Source organism: Eptatretus burgeri, chromosome 14 (genome assembly GCF_056783735.1).
Source record: "Eptatretus burgeri isolate ZD-2024b chromosome 14, Ebu_testis_v1, whole genome shotgun sequence".
In the NCBI taxonomy this organism is placed as follows: Eukaryota; Metazoa; Chordata; class Myxini; order Myxiniformes; family Myxinidae; genus Eptatretus; species Eptatretus burgeri.
In genome coordinates, this window is record NC_140974.1 from 15,112,492 (window position 1) to 15,127,479 (window position 14,988).

At 41.7% G+C, this 14,988-nt stretch overlaps 1 long non-coding RNA gene across 1 annotated transcript; it reads right to left on the bottom strand.

Moving 5' to 3' along the window:
* Positions 1–1,420: 1,420 nt before the first annotated feature.
* On the bottom strand, positions 1,421–3,026 carry LOC147012699 (uncharacterized). Its single transcript, XR_015051416.1, has 3 exons — positions 2,864–3,026; positions 2,607–2,714; positions 1,421–1,814 (listed from the first exon to the last, which is right to left on the bottom strand). It is a non-coding gene; the product is annotated as an uncharacterized LOC147012699 (long non-coding RNA).
* Between the last annotated feature and the right edge of the window lie 11,962 nt (positions 3,027–14,988).

Consider the following 14,988-nt stretch of genomic DNA (forward strand, 5'->3'; position numbering starts at 1 on the left):
CAATCATATGAGTGAGGAAGGTGAAAAAAAAACTATCTTGAAGAAACTGTTGCGCCCTGTCCAAGTCAAGACATTGCTGAGCAAGCCAAAAAAAAATGGTGAATTGAGACCCCCGCGAAGGAGAGCGGGGTGACCAAGGATGAGCCTTGATAAAGGATAATTAAATAAGTCCATTAATTATCTTCAAAAGGGGTGTCTAAATTAGCCTAAACACCAAATTTTCATTCCTCTACTTCCTTGGAGCTCCCTTACTATGCGTATAAAGTTTCAGGCTGCTAGGTTTCATGGTTTTGGAGTTATGGAGGAAACACACACACACACACACACACACACACACACACACACACACACACACACACACACACACACTGAATGTTGACTGACACACACTGACATTTAGTATTATTTAGTATTATTACAACTCGTCGCTTTGCCGACAGGACTATTAATGGGGGGGAGAAAGAGGGGGGAGGTAAAAAGAGGAAGAGGGGAGAAGATGGAGAGAGAGAGAGAGAGAGAGAGAGAGAGAGAGAGAGAGAGAGAGAGAGAGAGAGAGAGAGAGAGAGAGAGAGAGAGAGAGAGAGAGAGAGAGAGAGAGAGAGAGAGAGAGAAAGAAAGGCCAGTGAGAGGGAGAGAGGTCAGAGAGATGGAGAGGGGTGGAAGGGATATAGAGGTGGGAGAGAGAGGGATATGGGTGAGAGAAGCAGAGGGGTGAGAAAGGGAGTGGGGAGAGGGGAGGGAGGAGAGAGGGGAGGGGAGAGGGAGAGAGGAGGAGAGGAGGGGGATTTCAGCAGATGCAACGCCCAGTTTAACATCAATCCGAGAGAAGCATGCACATTGATGAATCATCCGGCCTGTAAAACACCGGGAGGACATTTTATAGCTGGGTCGTGATTTGAACCCAGGCCAGACAGCTCTTCCACAAGCCTTGAAGATGTATACAAAAAAGCTCTCCTCTTCACTCTTCAGCTACCCTGGTCCAATCACTCTCCATTCTGCTGAAAAAGCATTTCCCCACTTATTCCCACTGTACCCTGCATGATCTCAAATATCTCTATCAGATTCCCTTTCTATCATTACATGACATAGAAACCGAGACAGAAGTTTGGAGCGTCATTCGTTGAGACTTGCAAGTGACGCTTGCCTCCATTCTGGTATAAAAGGATGTTGGTTGTTGTAATGTTTAAGTGCAAAGGAAAATGGCTATTTTTCAACCATGATGCAAGTAAAAAGTCATCACTTTACATGAGCTGCCACCAGTTAAACGGGCCTATGGTGGTTAATTAGAATGAAGTCAGTAAAAGGTGGTTGACTTTTATGTACAGGTAGTTGTCTCATGAGATGCATTCAATAGTACAACCATGGTTGTGGTGCTCTGAAAGTCCGTAGATACAGAGTATCCATATTTATGGTGCTTTTTGATTGCCGACATAACTAGTTTGCTGAAGCGCTCTTTAAGTCAGCATTGTTTAATCATAAAGGGTTGCACCTTATACAACTCGGTAACCTGCAGAAAGAAGGAGACATAAATCCACAAAAAGCTCAATAAAGACGGTCATTTGTAGCAATTTGAAATCCTGCCACCTTTCGCAACACTTGATACTCCGCACTTAAGCCGTTCCATGAGTTTAGGATTATTCAACAAATAAAACCAGACAAAGCTGTTTCTCATGGATCTCGAAGACGAGAGCCCCGCACTTGTTGGTGGGTGACATGTCTTCGTTCCCACTGAGTTATCATGCTGTTGATGGTTACAATAGCAGCATGTCAGTTTTCAGCGCAGAACGGGGTCGATGCAGAACCAGAGATCATGCCTTGGGTGAGAAGGGACACGCAGTGAGTTAAATAACTCTGGCTGGGTCGGGGTGAACAAACTGAACTGTTACCGAAACATGCTGTTGTTGGTGTGTCAGCTTTCAGTGCCACTGTGGAACATTGCTTGGAGAACAAAGATGGATGTCCTCATCGAGGATGCAGACCGCAATCGCATCCCCCCGAAAAAAAATTGGGAAGTGTAGATTTTATATTGAAAGAACGAAATAAATAAAGGGATGTATAAATACTAAAATTAATCAAATCTCCCAGAACACTCTACAGTCATAACATAACACTCTACAGTCATAACATAACACTCTAACACTCTACAGCAAAAGCTGTACAAATATATAAATAATTTCAGGTGGTATGTCGGTCATGGTGAGGGTCAAGCATGTAAAAATAAATAAATAATTCAAAGTGGTACTTCGGTTGCGGTGATAAATAAATAATTTGATGCTGCATGTTGCTAGTGAAGATGGGAGGATGTATATAAATAAATAATGGTTCCTGAAAGCATATACTATTCTGTATTATTCTCTCCGACAAAAAATAGATGTTTAAATTATTTTAATTGACGAAAGAAAGTTTGTCCCACGACTTTTGGCTGTGACCCCAAAATAATTTGGCGAGCCTCCTGCCCAGGCCGTGTGTGCAGACTATGAAAGAAAGGTGTCCATTCATTTTTGAGCCGAGGCTCCGGACAGGTAGACGGACGGAGAGCACCCAAAACATGAGCCCCCAGGTAGGCGGACAACCCAGTTGTGGCTAAAATAGAGAGCATTGCATACTGGAGGGTTCAAGTGGAATCCAACTAGTCATCCTGGGACAGGTGAGAAGCTGTAGATCCACCAGGGTCAATCATGAGATGTGGTTCCTTTTGTGGGAGTGAAGTAGACCTGGATGAATAGAATATGTCAGCTTTCATGAGTAGGCACAAATACCTTTCAGGAACACACACACACACACACACACACATATTAAACAATTGGGTCCCGTTATTCAATTGTTGAAGAGACAGGTTAGTCTCAAAGGGCTGCACTCGTACCTGCGATGAAGAAAACTCTCCCAATTGCCCGTGAAGAATGTGAAGTTCCCTCATCCTACATCACAACTGCCTCTGGTATGTCATGCTGACTCCGCACCTCGCAGGCTGTGCTGCACGCTCAGGAGTCAGGATCTTAATGCAAGCAGACTGGCGGACAGTCCATGTGTCTGGAGATCAAACATTACATCTGGTTCAGCGATGCGGCAGAAACTATCAAATGCATACTTGCAACATGTCTTCACCAGGATCTAGGGAGATGCGAGAGATCTCCCGCTCTCAAAATGTCGCAAACGCGCAGGTGCTGTCACATACCTGGCCGCACATTACGCACCAAAGGAGGTTATGTATAACACGGTGCTCTTGATAATGGGTAAGCCGAGGGTTTCGATTTGGATCGCAAGTTTTACTTGGTTGTAGAAACTGTGAATTTACGTTTGCACTCCTATATGTGTACAGGATCAATTGAAGTGTTATGACGTTTTCAGCTCACCTCCTTGCCAGCATCACCCTGAGCATACAGAGTGAGGAATTATCCCAGAGAAGCTGTCCGCCACCATTTTCATCCATCGTATTCAAACAACGTACGTGCTGCCCTATCTGATAACACTCTTTATTTTTCCCTCGAAGCCGGCAGATGGATTTCGAGTTGAAGAATGCTTAATGACTGGTTATCACCTTATGCTGCCCTGAAAGCCCTGTTAATGAATATTGATCTGACGTTGAACTGACAGCAGCAGTTTTAACACATATTTTGCTATGCTATCACATGCAGCTGGCTGTCTGGAATGGTGCATTATCGCTAAAGTCACTACTTGTTTGTGGTTAAAAAGTCTTGATTAAGACTTACAGTTCTCATGGAGCCAACGGCGTAAAGAACGTTTCATATTGGTTTTTGAAATGCTACACAATGCTCACAAAGCTGATAATTGGCATTGAAATATCCATGATGTCGTTATGGGTCACGCTGGAAATGGGTCGCATACAATGATCAAGATAATTTATTTTTTTAAGTTCACCGACTGACCATCCTCTGCTTTGATGCAATGTCATGTAGATTTGGGAATGGGATGTTGATGGACTATGCGTAAAGGCATTTGAAATGGGCCGCTGGCTCGGCATGAGCAATATTCAACTAGTCATTCAGATGTCCTCTTCATCCCACAATGAAAGTGGGTGGTCAACTTCAAATGCATCTCTTCATTTATTTCTATACAATAAGCCTGGTGTTGGCTTAACAGTTAAGGTGGCTGGTTTAAGATTCAAGGGTCTTGAGTTGAAGCTCCTGTTTTTTTTCTGTTGAATTAACACCGGGTGGGGTTGACTCAGCCTGTCATCCTTCTGAGGTTGACAAAAAAAATACCATCTTCCTGGTAATAGGGGGCATTGCATCAGCGGCACAGCCATGCCCCCAGAATATGATGCAACCAAGCAACCATAGGCTACATACAAGTAAATAAAATAATTTATATACACTTTACCATCACCACAACAAACACACACCTTTGAATCATTTATGTATTTACACAGCCTTTACTTTTATGAGGCTTGTAGGAAAGCCGAAGAGAAACATACAGTCACCTTTAAGTTGTCTAGCCTGGGTTGGAATCCCGACCCAGCTACAAGCTGCCATCCTGGTGTTTCATCAATGGGTCATGTGTGCCATCCCTTGGATGGACGTTAAACTAGGAGTTCCGTCTGCCGATATCAGTTGGTGGATGTGAAAGATCCCATGATGTCCTTCGTGAAGAATAGGTGAGCTATTGCCGGAACCCTGAACAAGTTACAGATTCCTGCCTGAACTACTTGCTGGGAAAGCAATGGTAAACCATCCGTTATAACCCTTGCCACAAAACTGCTTCAGGTTCACTGATTTGCCTTCAGGCAGAGTACCATCATCCAAATTACCTGCTTATGCAATCTATGCTAATAAATGTCAGTGTGTGTGTGTGTGTGTGTGTGTGTGTGTGTGTGTGTGTGTGTGTGTGTGTGTGTGTGTGTGTGTGTGTCTTCCATAACTCCAAAACCATGAAACCTAGCAGCCTGAAACTTTGCATGTATATTAAAAAAAACTCCAAGGAAGTGCAAGAGTGAAAATTTGGTGTTTGGGTTAATTAAAACATCCCTTTTGAAGATAATTCACGGCTTATTTAATTATATCCTTCATCAGGCAATCCTTGGCCATGACACTATGGGGTCTGAAGGTGTTTCCCAGTTAACCTCGATGGGGTCTGAAGCCGCCATGTTTTTTGGCCTACTCAACCATGCCTTGACTTGGAACAGGCAGCAACGATTTATTAACGATAAAGGTTTTTTTTAGTTTCCTCACTCATATTATCGAAAGCCTGTTCATCATTGCTACGAATCGCTGGGTACATCACTTTTGTTACTATAATATTTTCATATTCGGAGCGTGGAGCGATTTCATGCATTATTTGATACGATTTTCCATAATCCACTCTCATGGACTAATTGAATATATATCTTCAAAATATTATTTCGGTTTTGAGGATCTGATATCATCCTGACTGAATAAGTGTCGAAATCTGGAGTGAAATCTGATAATTTAAGGAAATAACGAGTGTTATGCCTATATGGTTTAAGCAAGCAAGGCGATGTTCCCTCCTCCAAACATACACAAGAAAATGTGTACCTTCCAAAGCATTAAACTTATCTTTTTCAACGGTTCTGACAATTATATTGAGTGAACAAAAAAAATTGAGTGGTTCGTGCTCCATCGCCCTGAGCGAGTGGTTTGTGCTCTGTCACCCTGACTGAGTGGTTCGTGCTCTGTCACCCTGACCGAGTGGTTCGTGCTCTGTCACCCTGACCGAGTGGTTCGTGCTCTGTCACCCTGACCGAGTGGTTCGTGCTCTGTCACCCTGACCGAGTGGTTCGTGTTCTGTCACCCTGACCGAGTGGTTCGTGCTCTCTCACCCTGACCGAGTGGTTCGTGCTCTGTCACCCTGACCGAGTGGTTCGTGTTCTGTCACCCTGACCGAGTGGTTCGTGTTCTGTCACCCTGACCGAGTGGTTTGTGCTCTGTCACCCTGAGCGAGTGGTTCATACTCCATCGCCTTGAACGAGTAGTACGTGCTCCGTCACCCTGAGTGAGTGGTTCGTGCTCTGTCGCTATGAGTGAGTGGTTCGTGCTCCGTCACACTGACAGAGTGATTCGTGCTCTGTCACCCTGAGCGATTGGTTCATACTCCATCGCCCTGAACGAGTGGTACGTGCTCCGTCACCCTGACAGAGTGGTCCGTGCTCTGTCACCCTGACCGAGTGGTTCGTTCTCTGTCATCCTGACTGAGTAGTTCGTGCTCCATCGCCCTGAGCGAGTGGTTCGTGCTCTGTCGCCCTGACTGAGTGGTTCATGCTCTGTCACCCTGAGCGAGTGGTTCATACTCCATCGCCCTGAACGAGTGGTACGTGCTCCGTCACTCTGACAGAGTGGTTCGTGCTCCATCACCCTGACCGAGTGGTTCGTGCTCTGTCACCCTGACCGAGTGGTTCGTGCTCTGTCACCCTGACCGAGTGGTTCGTGTTCTGTCACCCTGACCGAGTGGTTTGTGCTCTCTCACCCTGACCGAGTGGTTCGTGCTCTGTCACCCTGAGCGAGTGGTTCGTGTTCTGTCACCCTGACCGAGTGGTTCGTGTTCTGTCACCCTGACCGAGTGGTTTGTGCTCTGTCACCCTGAGCGAGTGGTTCATACTCCATCGCCTTGAACGAGTAGTACGTGCTCCGTCACCCTGAGTGAGTGGTTCGTGCTCTGTCGCTATGAGTGAGTGGTTCGTGCTCCGTCACACTGACAGAGTGGTTCGTGCTCTGTCACCCTGAGCGATTGGTTCATACTCCATCGCCCTGAACGAGTGGTACATGCTCCGTCACCCTGACAGAGTGGTCCGTGCTCTGTCACCCTGACCGAGTGGTTCGTTCTCTGTCATCCTGACTGAGTAGTTCGTGCTCCATCGCCCTGAGCGAGTGGTTCGTGCTCTGTCGCCCTGACTGAGTGGTTCGTGCTCTGTCACCCTGAGCGAGTGGTTCATACTCCATCGCCCTGAACGAGTGGTACGTGCTCCGTCACTCTGACAGAGTGGTTCGTGCTCCATCACCCTGACCGAGTGGTTCGTGCTCTGTCACCCTGACCGAGTGGTTCGTGCTCTGTCACCCTGACCGAGTGGTTCGTGTTCTGTCACCCTGACCGAGTGGTTCGTGCTCTCTCACCCTGACCGAGTGGTTCGTGCTCTGTCACCCTGACCGAGTGGTTCGTGCTCTGTCACCCTGACCGAGTGGTTCATTGTCTGTCACCCTGACCGAGTAGTTCGTGCTCTGTCACCCTGACCGAGTGTTTCATGCTCCCTCATTCTGAGCGAGTTGTGAAATAACACCCAATTTCCGAGCAGTTTGCCATATTAACGTGTTTTCTAAGTTACCGAGCCAAAGTTTTTTTTCCACCCACCATACGCAGCTGTTTATAAAGAATAATATTTGTGTACACATCCCTGAAAAGTATTTAAATGCAACGTTGTTTTTCTGTGAAAGCTACTCATGGTTTTTGGCTTGTTGCCGATATCAGCCGAGTGTGTGTGTGTGTGTGTGTGTGTGTGTGTGTGTGTGTGTGTGTGTGTGTGTGTGTGTGTGTGTGTGTGTGTGTGTTGTTCATAAAGCATATTTCTTTCTCTTTCTTTCTCTTTCTTTCTCTTTCTTTCTCTCTCTTTCTCTTTCTCTCTCTTTCTCTTTCTCTCTCTTTCTCTCTCTCTTTCTTTCTCTCTTTCTCTCTATCTCTCTCTCATGCTCTACCCCCTCCCAATACAGTGTATCACCCTCCTCCCACACCTCTCTCTCTCTCTCTCTCTCTCTCTCTCTCTCTCTCTCTCTCTCTCTCTCTCTCTCTCTCTCTCTCTCTCTCTCTCTCTCTCTCTCTCTCTCCTGAACATATCTGGATGGGGGTTACGTCTGTGCAGGGTTTGTCTCTGGACATGTTCGGATGGGAGCTTTTCTCTGGACGTGTCCAAGTGGTTTTTGGCTCCAGACGTGTCCAGGTGATGTTTGTCTCTGGATCTGTCTGACTTTTTTTCATTAACAGATTGAACTACTACATTTTTTATATTAAATGTAATTTTAAAATGGTCCTTAACGACTATTGAATAAAATGTCATTTCACCTGATACATTAACATCCTTTATTTCATCAGGATTTACATCTTTAGGGTTGTTGAAAAAAATACAAATTTCTCCTTGCATATTACAGAAGGAGAGGAGAAACTTTTGTTAGAGCTACTTTCATGGATGTTCTTCCAGATATACTAAAAGCCCTTCCACTGAAGGAAATTGAAGAACTGATATTATTCACCATAATTGTTTTTATCCAATAATTGTAATATTTGTCTTTATTCAATTTTATAACCTCGACATATTTCTCAGTATCTTTTACAAATGAAGAGATTTATTGAAACTTGTCTTTTGTGTCTTGATACATTGTATTTATTAAGTGAAAAAAGTTGGAGGATAAAATGGTTTTAAGCACAGATTAACCTATAAATTAAACAAAATTTTCATCAAGAAAATTTTATTTTAAGCAAAGTTTTGTTATATAAATATGGTGAATACAACGTACTGCGATGTTTGTAATCACGAATATAAATGTTATAAAAAAACACCTTCAAACCAAACACACATTCAATCTTTTCAAACAAATATCTCCACTTGACCAAGAAACAAAACATTGTGATAGATGTGATAATGATATTCTTAAAGAAAATTATAATAAACACCTTCAATCACGCAAACACAAGAACAATGAAAAATGGGAAGGTGCCACTAAATTCTCCATTGAAAACACTGATGCGGCATTTAAAGGACATATAAAAATAAGATTGTTTCGCTTTCAAGACCCTGGACCATCTTCAATCATTGAAGCTCTTGATATGGTTAAACAAAGTATTGAAACGATAATTAAAAACTCATTAAGTGAAATGAAAACTTTTAAGTTTTATATGGGAGTAAAATTGAATATGTTAAGAGAAGGTGATGAAACTACTCCCTATATGAGGACAAACCCTCACTTTATCTCATCATTTCAAGATTTTGTAAGATGTGATGTTTACGATGAACTCCAGAGACAAGAACAAGATGTTGATAACACTGTAGTAGGTAGTGGATTTGCTATTACAAAAATAATCTTTTTAGATATACACAAATTAAAATCAGATCCTCTTCAAACTTCTTATATTGATTTACCAAAAAGAGATAAAACTTAAGAAAGTGGTTGTTAATATTCAAAACAAAGATAATAAATGTTTTCGATGGTTGGTTCTTGCTCACTTACATCCTCCACAATGAAATCCTGAAAGAGTTGAGCATTATAAGAAATATGAGAATACATTAAATGTTTAAGATTTAAAGCTTCCAATGTCATTGAGAGATATTCCGAAATTTGAGAAAATCAATAATCTATCTATTAATGCATATGGATTAACGGATACAAACAAAGTTCAGATATTAAATATTTCAAACAACTATAAAAATGATGAAACACACATTGACCTTCTCTACTTTACTTCAAAGGAAAAATCAATGCTTTCATCAAAAATTTATCAAGATTAAACAAATCACAACTATACAAGAGAAAATGTAAAACGTATCCTTGTAAGAGATGTCTCAACTCCTTCCACACAAAAGAACGATTAAATCAACATTCGAAATATTGTAGTAATCAGAAATCAACCATAATCAATTTACCAAAACCAGGTTCAAACATATCATTCAAAGATTTTAACAAATCTATAAAACATCCGTTTGTGATATATGCTTATTTTGAAAGTATCCTTGAAAAGATAGATACTGTTTCTCCAAATCCAAATAAATCATACACAAGTAGATATCAAAAACATACTCCTTGTGGTTTCTGTTATTATATCAAATCATCTGTTGGTGATGAATACAAGTTAGAACCTTATAGAGGAGAAGATGCCTCAGAGGAGTTTGTAAGACGATTGGAAAAAGACTGTATCAGACTAAGAGAAATAATGGTTAAAACCTATAAACCAATGTTATTACAAAGGGAGAGAAAAGGAATTTAGAAAGAACAGTGTCTGCCATATATGTGAGGAGAAAATTGAGGGAGAGGTCAAGTTAGGGATCACTGTCATCTTACTGGTAAATATAGAGGTCCAGCTCATTCCCGTTGTAAACTTAATTGCAAGCCCCCAAACTTTATTCCTGTCTTTCTTCACAACAACCCTCACTATGACACATCTATTTATAAATGAACTTTCAAAGACATCAGGAGATATTTCTGCCATTCCCATCACAGATGAAAAATACATCTCATTCACAAAAACAATTCATACATCCCCCATAACCCATATCAGATTTCTTGACACATACAAGTTTATGGCAAGTCCATTATCTAACTTAGCATCAAATATTAAAAAGTTACCGAATCTTAAATCACATTTCTCAGATCAAGAAGAGATTTGTCCCTTATCACAAAATGGAATATTGTTGTGGGGTCGGGTCTCGGTGGTGAGCACGACCGCTAGATGGAGCAGTAGAGTCGGCTCCACCCGGAATTTAGGTCGTACCTTTCAGATAAATTCGAAAGGTCACTGGTCCCTTGTCAGACTGAAGATCGCCAATAGGTCGACCACGTGGGATAGGGTCAATTGCCAATTTCAATATACATAAATACCCATGTCGTTCAAACTACAGGGGAAATTCACCCTGGGCAGGATCTGCGCGATCCGGGCCGTTACCGAGCCGGATCCGAGTTGTACCCCGAGCGGAGAGTACCAGAATCCTGCCGGGCCAATTGCACGATGACGGCAGCAATGAGGCCTCCTATTTCCCGTTCGCAGCGCGGCAAACCAATGATATATAGGACAAGGACGAACTGGGACATTCAACAAGAGGGGAATTTATTTACAATAGTCGGGGGATGAGGGGAGCACGTAAGGGAAGAGTTATCCGACTAAGCAATGCAAATAATTTACAGCAAAAAGCACTTAACAATTCTACTTATCGACGGGGCCCACGGACACACACACACACACACACACACACACACACACACACACACACACACACACACACACACACACACACAGAAATGGACCCCGTCGGGTCTTTATTGAAGGCTTCCAGCTCAGAGAAAGGTGAGCTGGAGACCAGAGCTATCTTTGACCTGTCCACCTCGTGTGGTCTTCGATGTTCTGGATCGGTGGGACTTGAACCCGCAATCACGATGCCACTCCAAGTACCAGGGACGGAGGATGAAGGACGGACGCCAACCAGCGCGATGGAGGACAAGGCAGTGAGCGCCAGCGGGCAAGGCGAGGCGATCCGAGACGACCCGGCCGGCAAACCCCAATTGCTGCCTAATCAGATCGCGCCGATTAATTATTCACTGCCCATCCAGGGGGGAGGGGACTCCCTCTCGTAACCCACCCCCCCCCCTTACTGGACGGTTTTGGCACGTGTTCCACTCGTTTCCCCTGTGATTGGCCAAAAGGGGCACCAAGTCCGCTGATTGGACCGGGGGGCATGGTGGGCGACATGGAGGACCGCCCCTCAAACAGGAAGATGAGTAATATTGTCCTGCGTTGGCACCCCCAATGGCCGAAAGACTGCAAACTCGCTCACATCTCTCTGATTGGTCGAGAGAGACGCCAAGTGTTGTTGTAGAAAATGTAAAAGAAAACCCTGACTATCAAAATAACTCCGCAGCGCACGAATATTTAATCACTCATTAGACACAGGGGATGGATTCAAACTATACACATATAATTAACAAAATAACTGAGCTACGGGGACCTGTCTGTTGTGTGCTCATGGCTGCCAGATCCGTAACAATATATCCGTATGACTATATGGATTCATTTGAAAAGTTTAAAGAAACACAACTCCCTTCAAGGGAAAGTTTCTTTGGCAAGTTGAATAAAATGCATATTTCCGATAGAGATTATACACAAGCTAAAAAGGTTTGGGAGAAGATTAATATTAAGAATCTTGGAGAATATCATGATTTGTATCTTAAAAGTGATGTATTGTTATTGGCTGATGTGTTTGAAACTTTTACAACAGTCTGTCATAATAAAAATTGTTATGGATTCGACCCCGTTCACTATTACACAGCCCCGGGTTTGGCTTGGAGTGTTATGTTAAAAATGACAAAACAGAATTTGGAATTAATCAGTGATATAGATATGCTTTTAATGATAGAGAAGGCTAAAAGAGGAGGAATATGTCAAGTATGTTCCAAGAGATATGCTAAAACAAATAACAAATCTCTTCCTGATTATAATAAGAATGAAGACAACTCTTACCTGATGTATTATGATGCTAACAATTTGTATGGGTGGGCTATGTCTCAATCTTTACCTTATGGAAAACTTAAATGGGTTAAAGAAAAACATTGTGAAAAAGTTTTACTTGACATTGTTATCTCCTCTCAAAAAGAATTGGATGAAGCTGAAGTTGGATATTATTTTGAGGTTGATTTAAAATATCCAGAAGAACTTCATCACAAACATAAAGACCGACCTTATGCCCCTGATAAAGAAAGTATAAGAAAAGAATGGTTAAGTGATTACTAACAGTCATTTAATATAAAAGGTAAATCTCCAGAAAAACTACTTACTACATTAAATGATAAAGAAAGTTATGTTTTGCATCAAAGGAACTTGAGACAATATTTATGTGCTGGGTTGAGAGTGAGGAAAATTCAGCGGATTTTGAAATTTAAACAAAGTCATTGGTTAAAGAAGTGTATTGATTTTAATACAAAAATCAGAAGAGAAGCAAAAACAGATTTTGAGAAGGACTTTTATAAATTAATGAATAATGCTGTATTTGGAAAGACTATGGAAAATGTTAGGAATCGACAAAACATAAGACTTGCTCCATCTTGGAAACAGGCTTCAAAGTTAATTAATAGACCAAGTTTTTAACGAGCGGAGGTGTTTTCAGAGAACTTTTGTGCTATTCATTTAAAAAAGAGAGTATTGAAATGGATAAACCTATTTATATAGGAACATCAATTCTTGACTTGTCAAAGTCATTAATGTGTGACTATTACTATAATAATTTAAAATCAAAGTGTAAGGATAATGTGTCATTGTTATATATGGATACAGACAGTTTTATATTAGAATTTAAGACAAGTGATGTATATGAGGATATGATTGATAATATTGATATATATGATACAAGTAATTATAAGTCAGATGATGTGTTGTTTTCATCAAAGAATAAAAAGGTTATTGGTAAGTTTAAAGATGAATTGGGTGGGAAGGTCATAAGTGAATTTATAGGATTGAGATCAAAGTCTTATGCTTTTACATATATTGATAATAATAACATTGAAAGGTGTGATAAGAAGCGAAAGGGAATAAAGAAAATATAATCAAGGAAACAATAAACTTTAAACATTATTCCAACTGTTTAACCTTAAAGAAGGAAGAGTACAGAAAAATGAATACAATAAGAAGTTATAAACATCAACTATATGCAGAAGAGATAACTAAGAAAGCATTAGGAGCTTCTGATGATAAAATATATATTTTAGAGAATGGAATCAATAGTCTCCCTTCTGGTTATAAGTATAAGTGTTAAGATATTGGGTTGGGAAGTTTAACAGGCTACCGCCGTCTATTTACTGATTTATAAATGATAGAATCAAGCAATAACCAAACCAAAGAGTGGAGATGTAATCAGCCTTGGTATTTAAATGGGAAACATAAAGAATGTGAGAAATATCAAATAAGTCTTATTGACGAAATAACCGGGGTAAAAGTAGATAAAACAAAGAAGCGGATAAATTTAATTACAAATAAGTTGGAGGATGTAAAGAAAAAAAATATATCCTTGAATGGACTGAAAACTTTGATGGTAATCAATTGAACAATGAGAAAACAATTTACAGCAATAAGTGGTAAGCAATCTTACCACTTACAAAGCTTTTGTCCGTAGCCTGATGGAGTACTGCTCTCCCGTCTGGGCTGGTGCTCCTGCCTCCCACCTTTCTCGGCTTCACGCTGTCAAAACCAGGGCATTTAAGATCATCGGCATCTCCCGCAATGAAGCTGAGTCTTTGGGCCTCTCACTCAATCACCGCAGGTTGGTCGGTGGTCTTTCTGTCTTCTACCGACTCCTCTCCAGCCTTGCCCCCCCTGCTCTCTCTGCGATTTGTCCCCACCACATTTCCACAGGGCGCTCAAGGTCCGCCAGCAACCCCCTTCTGGTAAAACTACCAAAATCACGAATCACTGCTCATCTTCACTCTTTCATTCCTCTTTTTTCCCGCCTTTGGAATAAACTTCCTCACTCTATTCTTTCCCATTCTTCCCTCCAGGCTTTCAAAACAGCTGTTCACCACCACCTCTTATCTTCCCCCATCCAAATCCTCGATCTTTTCTACCCCCGATAATCCACCCAAGCCCACTTCCTTCATTTCTCCTACTTTCCTTCCTGAAAGTTCCTGAAATGTCCATCTTCTCTTCGCCATGTTCCCCGTCCCATCCCCATCCCTCTCCCTTCCACAGTTCACCTAATGTGTCTGTTCCCCACTGTTTTGTCCCTTCCACTCCCACCCCTCTTGTCTCATGCCTCCTTGCTGTGAGTTGTGTGTTAGCTCTCATACGAGCCTCGACCAAGGTATAAAAAAAAAAAAAATCTCAAAATGATATGTGGCTCAGGAGGTGGTCAAACAAGAGCATTAAGAGAAGTTTATCATTTCATCTCTGCTCAACAAAGACACATAAACCAAGAACCAAGTTCCAAAGTAATCTTTGTGAATATACTCGATGGTGATGAATGTAATCGAAAAATTAAGTTATTCCCCAAAGTAGAACATGGACAAATATTCATTGGTTCGCTCTTTGAATGGAATGAAAATATGAATGGAAAGAAGTGCTTTATTCAGTAAGTCTCAATTTTACATTTGCTTGTATGGGAGGGAAGGGGATAAATGAGTCTCCTATTTTGGGCTTTTGCTTGTATGAGAGGGTTGGGGATCCATCTCAATTTTACATTTGCTGGTATGGGAAGGAGAGGAAATCAGTCTCCTATTTTACATTTGCTTGTATGGGAGGGAAGGGAATCAGTCTCAATTTTACATTTGCTTATAT